This window comes from Marmota marmota, unplaced genomic scaffold (genome assembly GCF_001458135.2).
Source record: "Marmota marmota marmota unplaced genomic scaffold, marMar, whole genome shotgun sequence".
NCBI lineage: Eukaryota > Metazoa > Chordata > Mammalia > Rodentia > Sciuridae > Marmota > Marmota marmota.
In genome coordinates this window covers 55,845,790-55,865,539 of record NW_025999968.1, presented here as the reverse complement: position 1 = coordinate 55,865,539, position 19,750 = coordinate 55,845,790, and the positions used below count along the sequence as shown (strand labels likewise).

General features: G+C 39.8%; 1 long non-coding RNA gene across 1 annotated transcript in view; it reads left to right on the top strand.

Moving 5' to 3' along the window:
* Nucleotides 1-8,723: 8,723 nt before the first annotated feature.
* The window catches only part of LOC125616952, a 68,250-nt gene continuing 57,223 nt past the window's right edge, over nucleotides 8,724-19,750 (top strand). The window contains exons 1-2 of the long non-coding RNA XR_007347756.1: nucleotides 8,724-8,917; nucleotides 17,515-17,610. This is a non-coding gene — a long non-coding RNA (uncharacterized LOC125616952). The remainder of the gene's footprint in view (nucleotides 8,918-17,514; nucleotides 17,611-19,750) is intronic.

The following is a 19,750-nucleotide window of genomic DNA, read 5'->3' as shown; positions in this document are numbered from 1 at the left end:
TGAACTCAAGTAGGTCTGACTCCAGCCCCATCCCAGTGGCCTATCCCGTTGGTCCCCTCTGCAAGTTCGGCCTGGCATGGTGTTGGTGTTCAAAGCCATTAGGAAGATTCTTATTGAGGAAGAGGTGGTAACAGGTGAGCTATTTCAGAGCCATGACTATATAAAAGGCTGGGAAGAAAGGGGCTCAGCTGAGACAGGCCACTTATTGCCTGGGCCACCCTGGCTTCCCTCTGGCTAGCATGGGGCAGGGCCGCTGTAGTGCAGCTCATAAAGCAGGGCTGTTGGGGTTGGGGAAGAAGGGCTGTAAAAGGGCTTGTGGAGCTCACAATGGCTAAGTCAGCACATGTGATGTGGGCTTGTAGGTTTAGGAGGGCCACAGGGGTGATTTGGGAAGGAAATGAGGGAGGACAAAAAGGCAACAGTGAAACATTTTTTTTAATTGAACAATTCTGGAAATATTTATTCATCCTTTTAATTCAAAAGACTGAGATTTTTCCCAAAGAAAGCTGTTCTGCTTCTAGGGCTCGTGGCCAAGGGTAAGGTCTAGTTAAGTCTCATATTCTGTTTTATCCTGAATCCTCCCCATCCCCATCATCACTTCTTTCTCTGAAAGGTACATGGTAAGAATTTTTGCTTATTATCTTTACTGAATACTTGTTTCTTAGTCCTTACTTTTAAAAATGATGGTAATGTCCTCTGTTTCTAATTCTCCAAAATCCCTAAATAAAGTAAATGTTAAGTTGAGTTGCTTTTTCTTGTATGGGTCAAGTGTATAGATTGTCCCTGGCTCTCCTTGGAAGAAAGGTACTCAGTCCTCCTCCTATGGTTGATCATGAATGTCTACAGGAGCTTGTGTATAGCACCATCAAAGTGTTTTCCTTCCCTTATAACTGAAAAGGTGTGTGATTTGTATTGTGCCATTTTACATATGCAATACATTATGATAGAATTAAAAGTAAAATATAATCCAAAAATTTTACATATTGATACTTCTGAGTGATGACTTAAGGACTAAACACACACACACACACACACACACACACACACTCCTTTCCATTGTTCAGAGAAGTTTCTGTGTACAAATTTTGATAGAATTTTGGAGTCCTGCATTCAGAATCTTGCAGTTTTATATTTAGTTTTGGTTGGTGTGTGGGAAGTTTGATATCAATTTTGAAAACTTTCACAACAAAATTTATTTTAGTTGGTTTTAAAAGCACTGTATCTATACCACTTAGCTCCTTTGTCTGGGAAAGAGAATGTGGGGGAATTGTTGCAAAAATCAAAGAAATTTGGAATTATTGACATAGAACATTCTTTCAATTCCAGAGCTTTAAAAAAGTTATTATCTTAAATAGGAAAGCAAATGACTTTGATTTTCCTCTGAGGAATAGTCTTTTGTAAATGTGAAATTTTGTGTTGTTTTTCGGGGGGACAACAGAAGAAAGACATTTTCAAATGAGCAATGTTTCCATCAGATTTAAATTATGGGAAATCCTTTCTCTTGTGGAAGGATTTTATCTTGTTCTTTATAACCCCAGACTCAGTGCAGTGTCTAGGACACATTAGATGTTTGGTAATTATTTGTCAAATAAAGTTGCTTCCTCCCTGTAGTGCGTCCACTGCCCTGTGTTTTGCCCAGCTGGTCACTAGATGTCTCTCCATAGCCATGCTAAACCTCCATTAATATGCACACTCATTCCTGCCTTCAGATGAAACTGTTGAGGCCACGAATTGCTGCTTAGATAGCTCAAAGTCCCCTTTGCTCTGGGCATCAGTTTCAAGTACTTTAGACCACTAGTCTACATAGAGGCACTGGGCAAAGCTGGTGATGTTAAGTGGAAAAATAATCAGAGTGGCTGTGTTGGTCATCTTTCTGTTATAGTGACAAAATAACTGAGATGATCAACTTACAAGGAGGGAATATTTATTTTTGGTTCATGATTTTAGAGGTTTCAGTCCCGTGGTCACTTAGCCCCATAGTTATAGGTGGGGTGGAACCTGGTTGGGAGCAATGGCAAAGCAGAGCTGCTTACCTCATGGTAGCCAGGAAGCAGAGAGAGAGAGAGAGAGGAAGAAAGGGACCGAGGGACCCTTGGTGACCTGCTTCTTCCAGCTAGGCTATACCTTGGAACACTGCTGCATTGGGGACACATGAGCTTCACCTCATGAGCTTTTGGGGGTACATTTCAGATCCAAACCACAACAGGGACTATTGTCCACAAATCCATTCCAGGAGATAAGAAGGATTTATGTGCAGTGAGATAAGAAGGACTCAAAAAATTGTGATAATAAAGGAAATGGAGAGAGAAAGCTGGCTACTTCCCTTATTTCCAATCTTTAGGTAAGGATCAAACCTAAAGTGATTGTGGTTATAAAATAAAAGAAGATAATCATAAAACATTTGAAGAATTCCACCTATGCAGTGGACATGCAACCTATGCTATATATTCCTCCTGTTGGTAGGCACAGGGTGGCCCTCCATTGTGTTCTGGCTCACCACTGTTAAGTAGTCTGTGAATAATAAAGTGTCCAGATCTTCTCTGTTGAGTTCTTTAGGTTCTTTTTTGGGATTGGTAAACTGTGTGCTTGGGGCCTTTGCATCCTTGGGACTGAATAGGGGCTATTCTCCTTCAATGAGGACTAGAGCTGTGTTCTTCCTTATATGGACATGCTAGGGAAATTTTGTCTAAATTAGCTAGACACAGATTTTAGTAATTTGCATGAATACTTATCATGAAGAGTTCTTGCTGGAACTCCACAAGAGTTGTTTGGGTTGATGGTTCATTTGTTGAATTGTTTATCTGTTGTTATTGCTGAGTAGGCAGGACCCGCTCTGCTTATGCTGTTTTGTGGTCACATCTTGTACCATTTGTGTAACTGAAAAGTTGCAGCTGGCCTGATTCTCTATGGTGTCTTCATCCTGGGGGTGTGCACACAGTCCTAAACTGCAGGTTGCCTTGCTGGGTTGTGGGTAGAGAAAGTTTTAGATACTGTAGCCTTTACTGCCATTTATATTCACATTCATTCATGTGTCAGGTTATTGTGTAAAAACAGAGTGCTGAATAGGAGGAGTTTTCTTTGGGACCAGTCTATTTCTTTGAAGAATATTATTTTTTTCCTTGATTATCAAAGTGATGTGTTTCCATTGTAGAAAATTTGGAAAATATAGAAAAGTATCATAAAATAATATAATCCTTACTATTTTAGAAGCAAAATTAAAATAATATTATATGTATAATTTTATAGCCTTCTTTTCATAATGTGTCATGAACATATTCCCATATCATTAAATAATCTTCAGAACCTGTTTTTTAACAGCAACTTACTATTCTTTTGCCAGCACTTCACTTTATTTAATCATTTCATACTGATGGACATTTAGGCATTATTTCAAAATTTTTACTCTCAGAAATAATGCAAAAGTAAATATTGTTATATATGCATTTTTATCACACCTATGATTAAAGGGAGAACAAATATATACATATATATTTATTTTATATATATACATATATATAAAACATGCACACATATTGTACAAACATATACATATATAAATATATATTTATTTATATATAAATTTATTTATTTATTTTAATTTATTTATGGAAATTGAACCTGGGGACAGTCTACCACCTGAGCTATGCCCCCAACTCTTTTTATTTTTTTGAAACAGGGTCTTGCTAAGTTGCTGAGGCTGGCCTCAGCTGAGTAGCTGAAATTACAGATATGCAACACTATACCTGTCTAGGACAAATGTATTCTTGATGTAGAAGCAAAATACAACTTTTCTTAAAAGCAGTGCTGTATCCTTTTGGTTAATAACGAAACTCAAGGTAGGATGGGAGGACTCTGCAATTAGGATAGTAATAAAGTTCATGAGAAAAGGTTCATTTTGGCTCATGGTTCTGGAGGTTCCAGTTCAAGATCAGATGGCCCACTGGATTGGGCTGTGGAGAGGGTGGCCTGTCATGGCTGGAGCATTGGTGAAGCATACCTCTTACATCATGGGCCAGGAGGTAGAGACAAACAACTGACCAGACTCTTACAGGTGTACTCCCAATGACCTAACAACCTTGTATAAGGCCTACTTCCTAACTGTTCCACCCTGGGGACTAGGCATTTGCATATGGACCTTTGGGAGGCACTCATCTAACCATAGCAGTATCTGAAACTTGGAAAGATAATATTTTTCACATAGTATTTTTTCACATGGGACAATTTTTTCACATGAGTCTAAAATAGGAAACACAGATTGTTCTGTTATACAAATCAGTTATTTTTCTACTTGTCTTATATCAGTACCATTTACACCCTGACAGCTTAATTCTGAAGGTGCCTGTCAGAAAAGGCTGTTTTTTTGTAACACTGGGTGTATCTGTGTGTCCTCTGTGCATCCATCACCTGAAGATACCTGTGAGAGGGCTTCTGTGTGTCATCAGAGGGTCCATTACTCACTGTGACACTGTACTCCAATCACTGATAGGCTCAACTTAGGTGACCTATGTGAGTTTTACCCTGACTTAGAATTCGGAATATAAAGAGAAGTCTTGGGGGTGATCACATGGCCCACTTTAGTCTCACCAGGAAGGGCACATTCTATTCCTTTCTAAGAAGAGATCCAAAATTATGGAATTTGAAAGCATTTCAGTGATAATTACTATTGAGAGAAGCTCTCTTTTTAATTTTTAAAAGGTTGACATTGAATCAAAAGATATTAATTTGACTTTTAAAGTCTTTGAAATAAAAATTAATTCATTTCTAAAAGTCAGCTTTTGATATACAGGAGAACCTGTTCTAATTTTTTTTTCAAATGGAGTTCTTTTTTTTAAAAAAAATGAAACATATATTTCCTTCCTGAAATCTGGAATGCTTCTGCTTTCAGTGTTTTGGGGAAAAGGCAGTTGTTTTAAACCTAGGTATGCACAAATCTTTTAATGTTCTTTTTCTGCCTTGGATTTCAGAAATTATGAAAGTCAATAGCTCAGAAAACAATACAAAAAAGGAAAAAGGGATCCATTACATGCTCTTTTCCTGGCTCTCTGGTTCACGTCCAGACTGTCAGATTTTCCACGATTTTCCAAGTTCATTGGTGTGTCTGCTTCAGAGCAAGATGCCCAGGGTTCCTGGCCTCTGGTGCTATGCAGACAGCACTGGTGGGAGCAGCCTGCTTGGGGAGAAGCAGGTCTTCAGGGTCCTTCCCCTACCACTGGCTGCTGCGGTCTCCCAGGCCTCAGCATTCAGGTCCTTTCGAGGGCCTGGGATGCTTTTTGCTGGGTTTTACTCTAGCCCATCCTCCCTGAGCACAAGCCCCAAATCCAGAACCACACATTCCCCCATGAAATCTCACATTTTCCATTGACTTGAAATCTGCTTCTGTGTGAAGCTGACAGCCTGTGGAAAATACCTTGGTGCAGGGGTAGCCTCTAGTACCCCAGCAGGCAGGCTCCCTGTTGCCATGGAACAAGGCTCTGAGACCAAGATGCTCAGATCACCTGAACGAGTCAGTTGAATTCAGTTGGATCTATTGAAAACATTCTTCAAGAAGCAATGAGAAATTGATAGATTAGTGACACACTTAGGATTGGTTCCCTCAAGGATTCTAGAATCAGTGGCTGTGTAATGTTCACATGTCCTGATCTGCTGCATTGGCCTTCCCTGATAATGATGTGATTATAAGGACTGGAGTTTCGGTTTAACAAGGGACTCAGCAGATGAAAGATGCCTGGAGCCAGTGAACTTGTCCTCTTTTGGAGGGACCTGGGAACAAGTATGGCCAAGTGCTGTTGCTGACTAAATTACTGAGTGCCCTTGTTAGGCAGAATAATGTCTCCCCAAAGATGTCTATGTCTTAATTCCTAGAATTGGGAATGTGTCACCTTACATGACAAAAGCAACTTGTAGATGTGATGAGGATCTTGAGGTAAGGAAATGATACAATGTAAGTAAGCATGAGTGTCCTTTAAGGAGACAGGGAGGTAGGAGAGTCATAGTCGGAGAAGGCATGATGATGGAAGTGGTCTGAGAGTGATGTTATTCAAGGTATTTTTATGTGCTGGCTTTCAAAGTGGATTCAGGACCACGAGTCAAGGAATGCAGGTAGCCTCTAAAAGCTGAAAAAAAAATGTGTGATGGGTTGCATTGTGTTCCTGGCCTCCCTTTTCTTTTTCCGTGAATTCATGCATTGATGTCCTAAACTGCAGTAACTCAAAATATGGCTATTTGGAGATAGGTCTTTGCAGAGGTCATATGGGGGATCCTAATCCAATGTGGTTGGTTTCTTCATAAAAAGAGGAAATTTAGACACAGGCATAGACAAAGGCAAGGTGATATGAAGACACAGAGAGAAGATGACCATTTATAAACTAAGGAGAGCAACCTGGCACCAATTCCTCCCTCACAGCCCTTAGAAGATGCCAGTCCTGCAAACACCATGATCTAGGACATCTGGTTTTCAGAACTGTGAGAAAATAGATTTCTGTTGTTTATGTCACCTAGTCTGTGGACTTTTTTTTTTTTTTTTAAGAAACTGAAGCCATAGCAAAGTAATAAACCAACGAAACAGATCTTCCTCTCAGGCCCTCAAGAGTTAATGCAGCTATGCCAAAAGCTTGATTTTAGCTCAGTGAGAGGTGCATCAGACTTCTGACATCCAGAACAGAAGGATAATAAATTTGGGTCCCTTTATGACACTATGGTTGTGGTAATTTGTTATAGAAACAATAGGAAACTGATATAGCCTCTGATATAGGGTTTCATGAGTGTGTGTGTTTGGACAGCGCCCATATGGGGTCAGAATGGAGTCATAACCTGTCACCCTTGAGCAGCAATTGAGGGTGAAACTGACAACCTGGAGGTTGTCTGGTCTGTTTCTCATGACTTGATTTTTTTACATTCTATCTATAAGTAATATTCTTGCTTCTTTCCTCAAAGTCATAAGTCCAATTTATTCTAACAATTTTTAATATAGTTCTATCAATTCCTAACCTCCATATTGCACAACTTGTGGATTATGCATGGCTACTCACTGCCTGTGGCTAATGTACTGGTTTACTTAACACATCTTGTGTGGTACAAGATACTAGCTTCCTGACTGTCTCGGTTCTTGCATCAGCCGGGGTTTCAGAGAAGCAGAACCAATAGAATCTATCTATATTTATTAATCTGTCATCTATCAGGATTGGTGCATGCAATTGAGGAAGCTGACAAGTCTCTAGTGAGCTGGCTCCCTGGAGACCCAGGAGAAATTCTCTCTTATTTGGGTGAGTGTCAGGCTTTTTGTTCTATTCAGGCCTTTGAATAATTGAACAAGGTCCCCCCTACATTAGGGTGGGAAATCTGCTTTATTCAGCCCCCAAAGTTTGACTAAATGTCTGGGCACCCCAAAGCCAGGTCAAGTTGACACATAAAGCTAACCACCACAGTAAGTAATATATCCTTTGATACACTGAGTTTCATCCTTCTTATTTTTTTTATTATCTTCTATGGTTGTACTGAATATTTTAAAATAACACAGAAAATACATATCACAGTTGCTGTGCTCCCAGAATGCTAATAACTGATCTTTTTTTGTGAACAATATTTACATTTGGAAATAGAGAGCTTTATAGACAGGACTCCTCCTGCCATTGTCCTGGCTGTGCAACTGGGTGTATTCTGAGACACATGGAAACTATTAATCTCTTCTTCCTTCTTCTTCCTCAGCTAGTCTTTTTTTAAGGCTTGGGCCACATGTTTATGTGTGTCTATGGCTACTTCCAAGCTACTGCAGCAAAGCTGAATAGTCATGACATTGACTGTCACCCACAAAACCCCTTCTCTAGAACCCCATGAAAGAAATATTACCATTTCAATTTCAGCTAAATTAATTCTGAACATATATCTGTGCTGTTGCTTCCTCTACTTATAAGGACACCATACTTATTGGATTAGGGCCCCACCATTATGACCTTGTTTGACCTTAATTATCTCCACATAGACCCTGTCTAACAGTCATATTGGAGATCAGGGCTTCAACATATGAGGGGACGTACTCAGTTCATAATTGAGCCATCTTAACAGAGGCAGTGTGGGGCAGTGGAAAGAACAAGAAAGTTAGAATCAAAAGTTGTGTATGTGTCTACATATGTGTGTTACTGGGGGTGGGACTCAGGGCCTCCTACCAGTGCAGGTAGGAAGTGCACTTACCACTGAACCACACCCCAAGCCATCAAATTTGTTTGAATGGCTATTTAAAGGCCATGTGAGCTTGGTAGCTCTGCACCTCAGCTAGCTTATTTGACATAATAGAATATTGAAAATTTTGAATATGTCTGGGAGAAAATTAAGTTATAAAGTATGGAATAACCTGACCTTGTTTATGCTTCATATTCTCTGTCTTAAAAGATATGTACCTATCCTCAGAAATTTTACAATATCCTTGGAGATATTAGACAGATGTACGTCAATGGCATGAAATGCCTGGTGGCAAGGAGTCTCCCAGTAGCTCCTGTAGGAGTTCAGAGGAGAAGAATGCTGAGAAAAGTTCTAAGGAGGAGGTGAGACTGCAGCTTTCTCCACAGTGTTTATATTAAATGTGCTAGATACTGTCTCTCATAATTCCAGATTCACACTCATTCAAATATTTATGAAGTGCCTACCACATGCCAGGCATTATTCTGGGCATTGGCACTCTGCCGGGGGAACAGAATAGACAAAAATAGCTCCTTCCCAAAGAACTCGTACTCTGGTGTAGGGAGAGGGGTAGTGAGCAGGCAAGTGTACACTGGGCTTTGGAGAAACACAGAGCAGGAAGCGCTCAGACAAGGTGTCTGAGGGCTTGGTGCTCACATGCTGATATTAAAGAGGCATATTCTTGCCCTCCAGCAGCTCACTGGGGAAGAGAGTCTTAAAATCAGAACCATTGACAGTCGACAGGGTGAGTACTATTTTATAAATCCGTGGTAGGAGGAGAATAAAAGACAGACTGAAGGGCTTGGCTTGGTGTCAAGGCCTGTATCCTCATACTGCCTTTTCTCTGTGAACTCCCTGCTATCTCTTCCTCTACTTATAAGAACACTACTCCTCTGGACTCATTTGATCTTATTATCACCTTAAAGCTCTGAATGACAGATGTTCATATTGGGAGTCAGGGATTCAACATAAGTTTGAGGGGGCACACTTCAGTCCACAAATGAGTTATATTAACAGAGGCAGTGTGGGGTAGTAGAAAGGACACAGAAGTTAGAATCAAAGTTGGTTTGAATGGCTCCTTAAAGACCATGTGAGCTTGGGTAAGTCGGCACCCTTGCAGGGTCTTCACAGAAGAGGTGATGTTTCAGCAGAGCCTATGTACATAGCAGTCCCTCTGGCAAAGAAGAGCAGGGCCCCCAAGATGAAGGGCATGAGATTGGGGATGGGCCTTGGAGGATTCTTTGGCTAGGGAGAAGAGACAGATTTGAAAGGTAGAAGGGGTCCTGGATATGAGGGGCTTTCTATGTCCTGCAGGGGAGTCTGGGTTTTATCCTGTAGGTGAAAGGGGTGACAGAGTTATCTTAAGCAAGGTTGTGTCAAAATATGTTTTGCACTGGAAATTGGATGGATAAACTGAGATCTGAAGAGAGTGGCAGAGAAGATAGAGAGGAAGAGAGATGAAGAGAGGGAAAGAGGGAAGGTACTGGGTTCAGCCTGGCTGTGCAAGGTGGAGGGGCTTCAGGACCTCTTGGTGGAGTGTCCCATAGTAGCTAGCTGGGTAAGGCTGAGCTGGGCTTGAGTCAGGAGAAAATGTCTAAATTTGGCTGCATCCCAAGGCTAAAATTCTTCTGCCTTCCTAGGGTGGTTGATTGTACCCCACCAATATCTTCATTAGATTAAATAAGTTTTTTAAAAATGAAAACAAATGATACCCCTTTCATTATTCTGTAATGTGGAACTTACAGCTTCCTTTACAAGGAAATTAGATAAATTCTGGGGTATTTTTTTGCTGACAAATTGCATTGATTATTCTCAGGTAGGTGTCTGCTTATGGATTTTGAGAGTATTTAAAAATTTCCTAGTTACGTGGGAACATAGATTCATAGAAACTGAGGTCAATCCTTCCTTCTACTCCCAGCCCTACTTTTTAGAAGCATGTTTTCAAGCCTTTAAAAATAACTTTTGGCCATTTTTTCCAAGTTGCAGATATCCAGGGCCTGCAAATTTGAACATATGCAGTGTTTCTAAGTGATCTAGTTTTTGCTTTATTATTTCTGTGGAGTCTCCTTCCTTTTGCTTCCAGGTCAGCTCTGGTCTCGAAACCTGAAGTACCTACTGAAGATATTTAAGCTCATTTCTTCTTTCTCTCAGGACTTCTGAATGCAGACAACTGATCAGCTCTCTCCCAACAAGATTTTGACCTAAATTATCTGTTGACTTCTTACCTGATTCTTTGCCTTTTTAAATGATATCTACTATATGTCTTGATTCTTTAGAAATTGACATAGTTCTTAGTATGTTTGTGACCCTGTGTGTGTGTGTGTGTGTGTGTGTGTGTGTGTGAGAGAGAGAGAGAGAGAGAGAGAGAGAGAGAGAGAGAGGCATTCAGTGACTTTGTCCCAAGGTGGCTGGCTGGAGTGAGCTGGTTCAGGCCCATTGGGAGGAGAGCCATTTCCTCCTGCTAGGAGCAGCATCACTCTGACTTAGTGAACTTATTGTCTTGTTAGATGTTGATGCTTTGCTTACCTTCCTGCTTCCATTGCAATGAATCACATTTGAAAAAATTTCCATCTTTTTAGTGACTACATTGAATAACACTTTCATTATTATTTACTGCTATCAACCTTGCCCTTGCTCTTTTTCTTTTCTTTCGAAAATTAGCATATTTATTTCTATTATTATCTAGCTTCTCACTGACTCTATATTTAGCTTCATTATAATGGGTAAGTGGAGAAACAGTTTTTTTAAAAAAATTTCTGGAGATTGAGTGTTTATTAATGGAATAATGAAAATTATGGTGGAAAAGTGTTGATAGTTGGCTAATGGCTTATTCCATGCTATTTAAAAAATATTTTTAGTTGTAGATGGACACAGTATCTTTATTTTGTTCATTTAGTTTTTTAATGTGGTGCTAGGGATTGAGCCCAGTGCCTCATGCATGCTGGACAAGTGCTCTGCCACTGAGCCACAACTCCAGCCCCTCTGCACTATTCTTTATTGACTTTCTTGATTAACAGTCCTACCCCAAATCAACCTTCTTACTGAGGGTCTCCAATACTTAGTTCTTCATTAATGTTTTATGACATTTGTTTAAAATGGGATAATTGACCCAGTCTCTGCATAATCTATTGAATTCTGTAATTACAAGGCACTATTGAAAACTAAAAATTCTACCCTCTCTGCCTCACTCTCACACCCTTCTCATGGATGAAAGGAAAATCATTATAAAACAGTAGCATTTCAAGACTGCTGCATCATATGCGTGTTTTTCAAGTGGTTGGCAGCCACCTGCTGTTGAGAAATCTTAAAAAGGGGAACTGGCCTTAACTTCCCCTTTAAGCAAGAGCTGCAGCATGAATATGGCATGGACCATAGTTTCTAATAGGCACCCCCTCTTTATGAGGGTGCTCCCTCAGAGACCTCTAAGCACAGAATATGTTAGGCAGGGCCCTTTCAAAATCCAGACTTGTTTTCTGAACAAATGCCAGATTTCCTGGGAAGCCTGGTTACAGCCCCATCATCCCCCAGTATAGCACATCTAAGATTGTCTGTCTGGATAATCATCCTTTTTTAGTGTTTATTTAAAGTGGAAGTGATTTTATCCAGACCCAGAATGAGATCATGTCATGAGGTTTCGTTTTGATGTTGTTTCCCTCAGTAGTGCAGTGACATCAGGATCTGAAGGCAGATGAATGACTTTGATGGCATTTCAAGGTGTCTGCCATTTCTAGTCGTCTGTGATTGCTGGAAGTCACTGGAGAAATGACAGCTTTGTAAGATGGCAAGTCAACCTATGAATTATTCACAGCCATGGGAAGATACAGTGAAACTGTTACTAATATGCTCTGAAAAGACTTCTGAAAATGTATTTTACAAATATATAGAATGATTTCTTTAAGGTCCTAATCTGAGTGGATGAATGGCTGAATTCTACTTTTTTGCTAAAATTTTAGGCAGGAGAGTGTTTTTTATGACTGTCCCAAGAATTGTTTGTGGATGTTCCCTGTCAAAAGGATTTCATGGCCATTTGGGCTTAAGAAATGCTGGGGAAGAATATGATGGAGTTACCAATAGGATAGTTACATTGTTATTCCTGGTTCTGACATACAAATATGTTTCTTTAAATTGACTTCATTATCTAATTTTACTTCTTAGAGACTGATGAAAAGAACCAACCATGAGCATCCTAGGGATCTGTCCTAATATCTATTTTTAGATTAACATTCTCTTAAAGATTTTATCCACTCATTGGTTTAGTTGCTCACTTATTTTGTGACTCTTCTGTATCAATACTTAGGGAAACACTGCACCTACACAAAAATGAGAGGGTGGCAGAGGTGGCTAGTTACCCTGATTTTTCCTTTAGTACACTGAGCACTTGAAACCCAGGGCAAAAGCTGTGTTTCCCAACTTGTCTGGTAGGGAGGAGACCTGGGTGACTAAGTTCTTGTCAGTGGGATGGGATCTTGAGGGTCATGTGCAGAGGCCTCTATTGCATTTGGTCTCTATTGCACATGTAAAGGCTGGAAAAATAGAAACCATGTGTCTCAAATGGCAGAACATGACAAAAAGAGCCTAAGACTCTGACACTATGGATTATATGATAGCCTTTGAATATTTACAGACTTTGTATGAAAGAAGTAAGCTTTTATCAATTTAAGTTACTGTTTCTTTGCCTTTTGTATGATAGTCAAACAGTGACCCTGTTGGTCCAGAAAAGGTTTCCAGTGATCATGCATTGCCACAGATTGGGTAAAGGAGACAGGAGTTCTTTAAGTCAAACAGTACAAAAGAACCATTTCAGTTCACATAAAAGGCCTGAATATAGAAAAGGAACATTTTGTGAGCTTCTTAAAGTTCTTGTTCCCACAATGAAGGAACTGTTTTTATTTTTTCAGTGCTTGTGGAGAGAGGCATAATTTTGTCACTATTTTAGCCAACATTTGTAGAGAAGTAAGGCTAGATTTCCATAGGACAGCTAGATTAGTCCATTTTTAGTTCAGGGGATGCCAGCTCTTGACATGTATTCAAAGGTTTAAAAATAATCAACCTTTACTTTCCTAATACCATCTATATATTGCTGTAAAACAAATCCAGGCATAGTAAACGTCCTACCAACAAATAAGGTTACCTCTATCCACATAGTGGGCATATGTAAACTCACAAGTATATATTTAATGTGGGTTAGACATGGAATAAATTTTTTCTTTCTAAATGAGGTAAAATCTCAATTCCTAACTAATTGTGACATTTTAAAATTCAAGTAGACAGAAAGAGCCATGTGAAAATGTGCTAAGCTTCCACATAGTTAACAAGATGTCACTTTGTGAGAGAATTTTCATAATTAATGAACCAGTTCAATTTGCTCTGCCGTTTGACTTTGATTAATATGTCGTAGACTATTCCCACTGGGACTCCTTCCAGTTGGTTTGGGAAGCTCTTATGTCTATATCCTGTGGATGTGCATAGATCAAAGTGCTGGTATCCAATACCTGCCATGTTAGGTCAGAGGACATCCATGCAAACTCAATGACAATGCCTGACACATTGCCAGACCAACACAAGACCCACCATAGCACAATTCCAAACCAATAAACTTCTCAGACCCACATGGGAAGAATGAATTCATAGAAAATTATCCAAACCAACAAATACAAAACTGAAACCTAAGATATTTGGAGAAAGCAAATGGACCACTCCTATAGCTATTTTATAGTCATAGAAAGAGACTTTATATCATTAAACTTTTCTTTCTAATTCTGCTATGGATTTGGAGACTGAATGAAATGACCTTAAGCATCAATTTTAAATCACCTGCTTAGAATTTGTCTCATTGCAAACACAGTTAATGGGGATAAATTACTTGTGTGACAAGTATCATTGTCCAATCAGGGCATTATTCCATTGGAAAACCACTGTATGTATTTCAAAGAAGAAATTTAATATAGAGGAATTAGTAGCATATGATTTGCGAGGGAGGCAATATTGCCTAAATATTAGTAACTGTAGGAAGCCATTTTCTTCTATGCTTGAGGAAGCCAAAGGGAATACAGTGGGACCCTCAGTAGATGTCTGTTGAGCTGCTAAGGTGGTTGTTAGTAGAACAGAGCTAACTGAGCAGAAACCTAGAAGCCACACTTGCCAATCTTTGCTGCTGCCACCACTGTCTCCAGAGGGCATAACTGGAAGGTGGAAAAGTAGCACCTCTCTTCCTTCCTCCATCCAATTTGCTACTGGTTCCTCCCATGGTTGAACCTCAGAAGAGGCTGATTGGCAATGGGATCTGGAAAATGTAGTTTTCAGGTTTCCCACTCTGGCTCACAGAGGAAGAAAAACAAGGGAGAGTGTAGAACTGACAAATAAGAGACTCTGCCTCACACCTAAGTGCTTCCAAAAATACATCATATAAATTTAGAGTAAATATCATATAAATTTTGATGACTTAATGGATCTTTTTTATTGGTATCCATGATATCATCTCTTTAAACCCATCTTTGTGAATTCATTTAAAATTAGAATCTAACATTAACTTATAATTTCAAAGTTGTGTGAATACTAATGGGTATATTATTTTAAAATGTTGATGCTAGCTTTATTGGTAAAACAAGATCTAGACTTCCACACATTCTATCCCTTCACCATGCCAATCCTGTTTCCTATAGTAACCACAAAGGATTAAATTTAAACAGAGAAGGTAGTGAAGAAATGGGATGAAACTCAGCTTAGACCTCATAAGAACCAAGATGGCCTCAACTCTAGGCAGATATAATCCCAAAAGCAGCCCCAGCTTTACAAATAAATACCTTGGAGCAATAGGAAGTGCTAGAGGGATGGATGGACCTCTGCAATTTGGTGGGCTTTTGGTGGTCAAACAGAGAAAGGACATGGAGGTTTGAGGAAACAGACAGATAAGGACTTTGCTGCATTTTGTGGCCTAGCAATGGAACACCATTAGTAAAAAGAAAAGGGAGTGGGGGGAAAGTCAGTTGGTCTTAGTGGCATTGTATAAGCAGGCCTGGATAATTTTCTATGAATTCATTCTTCCCATGTGGGTCTGAGAAGTGTGCCTGGAGGGCATTTTCCTCCTTGATTGGAGGTGATTTAGCAGACTGGCAATTACTGTCACTACAAGCCCAATCACAGAGCTGGAAGATGTGGGCTGTTGCTTATTCTTGAGTAGTGCCGGACAAGTGAGAGCCTCTGAGACCACACTGACAGGTCAGGGGATGGTAGGGGAGTAATCTGCTGGGGAAAGGCCCCTTTGATCTTTGTCCCAGACGGCAATTTCAGCAGAAGCAAGAGTTGACGAGGTATTGTTTTTATTGCAGAGGGCCAGGCATTACTCACTGTCCTATTCAAGCACTGCTGAGAGGGAGATAGAAGAGTCTTTAGCTTCCCTGCATTATAAATGGTGCGACAAAGGTTCACGTTTTTCTTAAACAGAAGTGGTATGAATAGTCAATGCAGACATATTATTTGTTATTTAACATTTTAAATCACACAACCAATTTCAGTTTATGTAAGACAGGATGCTAATCAGCCGACTTGAGACAAGAATTGGCTGTTTTCTTTTTTGATCTTCGGGGTAGATGGCAAAAATGCAGTCATTTTTGTTAGATTTAGTATAGTGCTTAGCTTCAGATTTCTCTGGAAGCATCTGCTATCAGCTGAAGGGAGATAATAGACTTGTACCCTTGGAATGAACCAGTATGGCCTTGGCAATATGTCTGGCTTGTGGTTATGTCCACTTGAAATCACAGAAAGGCTGTTTATAAAAGCGTGGTCTAAGGAAGAAAGTGGCTGTCTGAAGGGCATCTGCTTATGTTCTATGTCCTGTATACAAGAAAAGCATCTCATCACTCCAGCCATTCTGACTATGGTCAGGTTTGGAGCATAACCTTGGACCTTCGGAAAAGGTTAATGGCAGCTTCAAGGAGACCTATCCATAAGTCTTCTCAGTTAAGCATCTAATTCAGCTCATTGGAGTTTTCTGGTTTCAGAAGCATGGTCTTTTCTTGAACTAAGTAAGTTATGTTCCTTCTAATTGGACAAGATGTAGGTGTTTATGACAGCGACTGCTATTTTGATCCTGAGCATATACTAACAGGCTATCAATAAATAAAGTGAATGAACAAAATGAGTTCCTTATGATGGCCATCAACTTCCTGGCAGTACTCCCCTTTCCTAGTGTCTACAGGAAGTGTCTTTCCAGCTTGTGTATGTGTCTGCCAGGCTTGCCAGTTCTCAGTCCTCCATGAGAGGGGTTGTGTTCAGAAGCACATATTAGGTGACACATCAGGCAGATCAAACAGAGATTTCAGGGCTGACTACAAGGGGAAATGGTTAGTAATTAATAAAAGGATGTGGAATTGGTTATGTTGACTGAAAGAACCCAGAACCTTGGCTAGAAGCTCCCAGAGCCTGCCAAGGTAGTGAGTGGCTGAGTTGTGTATGGTGAAGCTCACAGGGGTTAATGCTGCTGAGTGAGGGAGTAGCCAGGAGCAGAGCAGATCCACAGGTTTGGTGGATCTCATCCAAGCTGAGGGCGTAATGATCCAATAGCCTCTTCAACTCCAGCCATAGTTTTGGTTTGTTTTTAAATGGAACTTTTAGGTGCCATTGGGGACATACAAAAACTTCATAATAATGTTTAATTTTGAGAGTCAAGCTGTGGTTTCTCATTTACCATTTCTAGATTTCATTACTTTGTTTCAATATACTTTGTTTCCAGATTTAGGATCAAAGAAACCTTTTCCTTGCACTTGTTAACTTTTTTCCCCTGTGTGTGGTCTTAGGCATCCATCAAACCAAATAAATCCACAAGGAATGTGCCAGTCTTCTGGCTTCTCTATTGTGGTTGTAGCCACTGCACACTGTTTTTGTAGGTTGGTGGTAAGCAGTCAAGGGTGGGAAGGGGAGGTGGCAAGATGAAGGATGTAAGGAAAGGAAATTAGAGGTGAGTCAAACGTCTCAGCAAGAGACTTGTGAGTATGCCTTGGTTAGTCTTAGCTAACAAAGTTGAGAGCCGTGAAATGTAATAGGCCTAGGTGTAGTGCTCTCTCTCTCTCTCTCTCTCTCTCTCTCTCTCTCTCTGTGTGTGTGTGTGTGTGTGTGTAACAAATCATGAAACTGCCAAAGAAATTTTCCACTAATTGGTTAGGAGACTCCAAAGCTTGTAAATTGCCTCATTGTGTTTTAAGACCATTTTCCGATGGTGTTTGATCCCTTTTGCCATCTTCATAAATATCTCAGGACATGGTATCCCTAACCAAATGACAGTGCAGTTTCTTAGCTTCTGAATGATTTCTTCCTTGTTGTGTGCCCTCTTTACCTCTTTTCCAGCCTCTGCCAAACTCCTTCTAGCAGATCAATGCCATGACAGCATGACAAGAAGTTGGGAAGGTGTGGAGGGAGAAATGACAGTTATGGACTTTGCTGGTAGGTTGCAGTGGGGTTTCTGACCTCAGAACATATTTTAACTTTATGGGTAATCTTATGTTTTTTTGCCCATTGATAAAAATATAAGTAAATATTACAGATGTTATAATAATAAACAATTACAAATATTGGTAACATGCTACTTATTAGCTATTCTCTGTACTCATCTGTAATTTCAAAACAAAAATGTCAGTTATAGGAGTGGAAAGCTGATATGGTATATGGTAAGATATGCCAAAAAGACAAATGCATGCTGTGTGCCTTCAGGCTTTATGCAGAGAGAACTACATCCCCTCATGTATCAGTTGTCTTTCACCACACAGTGCTGCATAATAAGACCTCAAAACTGTATGACTGAAATCCAGAGTTAATTGTGGTTTCTTATGCATCTGTGGGTGTGGCAGATGGCTAGGGTGGTCCTGCTTAAGGTATGTCTCATCCTCCAATGGGAGTTGGGAGTTTGATCATGGGTCTAGTCATGGCATGTTCTTCTGGTGACAGCAGCGGTGTAGGAGGCAAGTGTAAATAAGCAAGGCCACTTAAGTTCTAGGATAGGTAGTTGAGCCCCAAATCAAAGGGTAAGAAAGTGCATTCTTGTCATGACAAGGGTGGGCAAGGGTGTGAATGTAGGAGAGGGGTTAGGATGGGGCAATCATTTGACTACATTCTCTCTGTGTACATCCATGTATATATGTGTGTGCATGTATGTGCTTATGTATCTAAATATAAAATCATATATATGATTTATAAAAATGATAAATATTATTATATATTTACAGTATTAATAACACAGATTCCATATATAGGACTATGATTATTTATGTATACTTGTATGTCTATCCATCTGATTTCATTAGGAATTTTCCTATTTGGGTTTCTCCAAGTTCTTTTTGGCTGTCTTTGATATGGTTGAAGTGTTCAAAGATGCGCTTTTGGATGGAGATTTTCCTTAAAAAGCAAACGACATCCTAAGCTTGTCATCTATTTATTTTTGATTTGTTGACTGTTAGTATGCCCTAACCAGCTTCCTGGGTTAAAAGCCTCTGTGGTTTTCAGGTGCAGTTCTGCTAGGTTAACCAGGAGGAGCCAACCAGTATTTAAGCCAGAGATGAATCTTTCTTTGAGACTCTTAAAAGTAAGTATGCTTTGTTTTCACATAGAAAAATAATAATACATCTGGGCCCGTGACTCTAGATGTCCATTGTTTTAAATAGTTTTGCTCTCTCAAATGACTTTCCTGTCCCCATCTCCTCCCCTTTGATTCTCGCAGTCCATATGAGTCCATGTCTGCTTTTAAAACCTGCATCGCTCTATCCCTTGACCTCCCTCCTGGTAATAGCAGTGAGGAGAGGACTGGTTGTACCATGAAATAGTGGTATGTGGATTCTTCTCTGCCAATCAACTGGGCAGTGTTCTGTCTAATTTAGGCAAATACCTTACTTTATAGCAGTTTATTGGCACTCAGTAAATATTGATAGAGCACTGGAAGATGTTTCTAGTTGTGGGTGGGGTTGGGCTTGGGTATGAAACAGGAAACACAAGGAGACATGATAGTGTGGTTCTGTGGCACAAAATAAGTGTGAGAGCTATTTCAGATAAGGTGAGGAGGGTAGTGTGGCTTCACTGAGGAAGTGATATTTAAATGGAATTTTTCAGGAGAGGGAGGAATCAACCATGCAGAAACCTGGGGAAAGAAATGACCAGGTACAGGGCTGGGGCCATGGCTTAGTGGTAGAGCGCTTGCCTAGCATGTGTGAGGCACTGAGTTTGATCTTCAGCACCACATAAAAATAAAATAATAAAAAATAAAGATATTGTGCCTACCTGTAGCTTAAAAAATAAAAGAAAAGAAATGATCAGGTACAGAGAATAGTCCAAGGAAGTAACAACCTCTCTTAAAAACCTCTAGCTTCCAAAGCCTACTTCTATCTTTTTTTTTGTCGTTTTAAAAAAAATTTGTTCTAATTAGTGATACATGATACTAGAATGCATTTTGATATATTGTACACAAATGCAGTATAACTTCTTCCTCCTCTGGCTGAACATGGATCAGCATCCACTTATCAGAGAAAACATTTGGCCTTTGGTTTTGGGGATTGGCTTATTTCACTTAGCATGATATTCTCCAACTCTATCCATT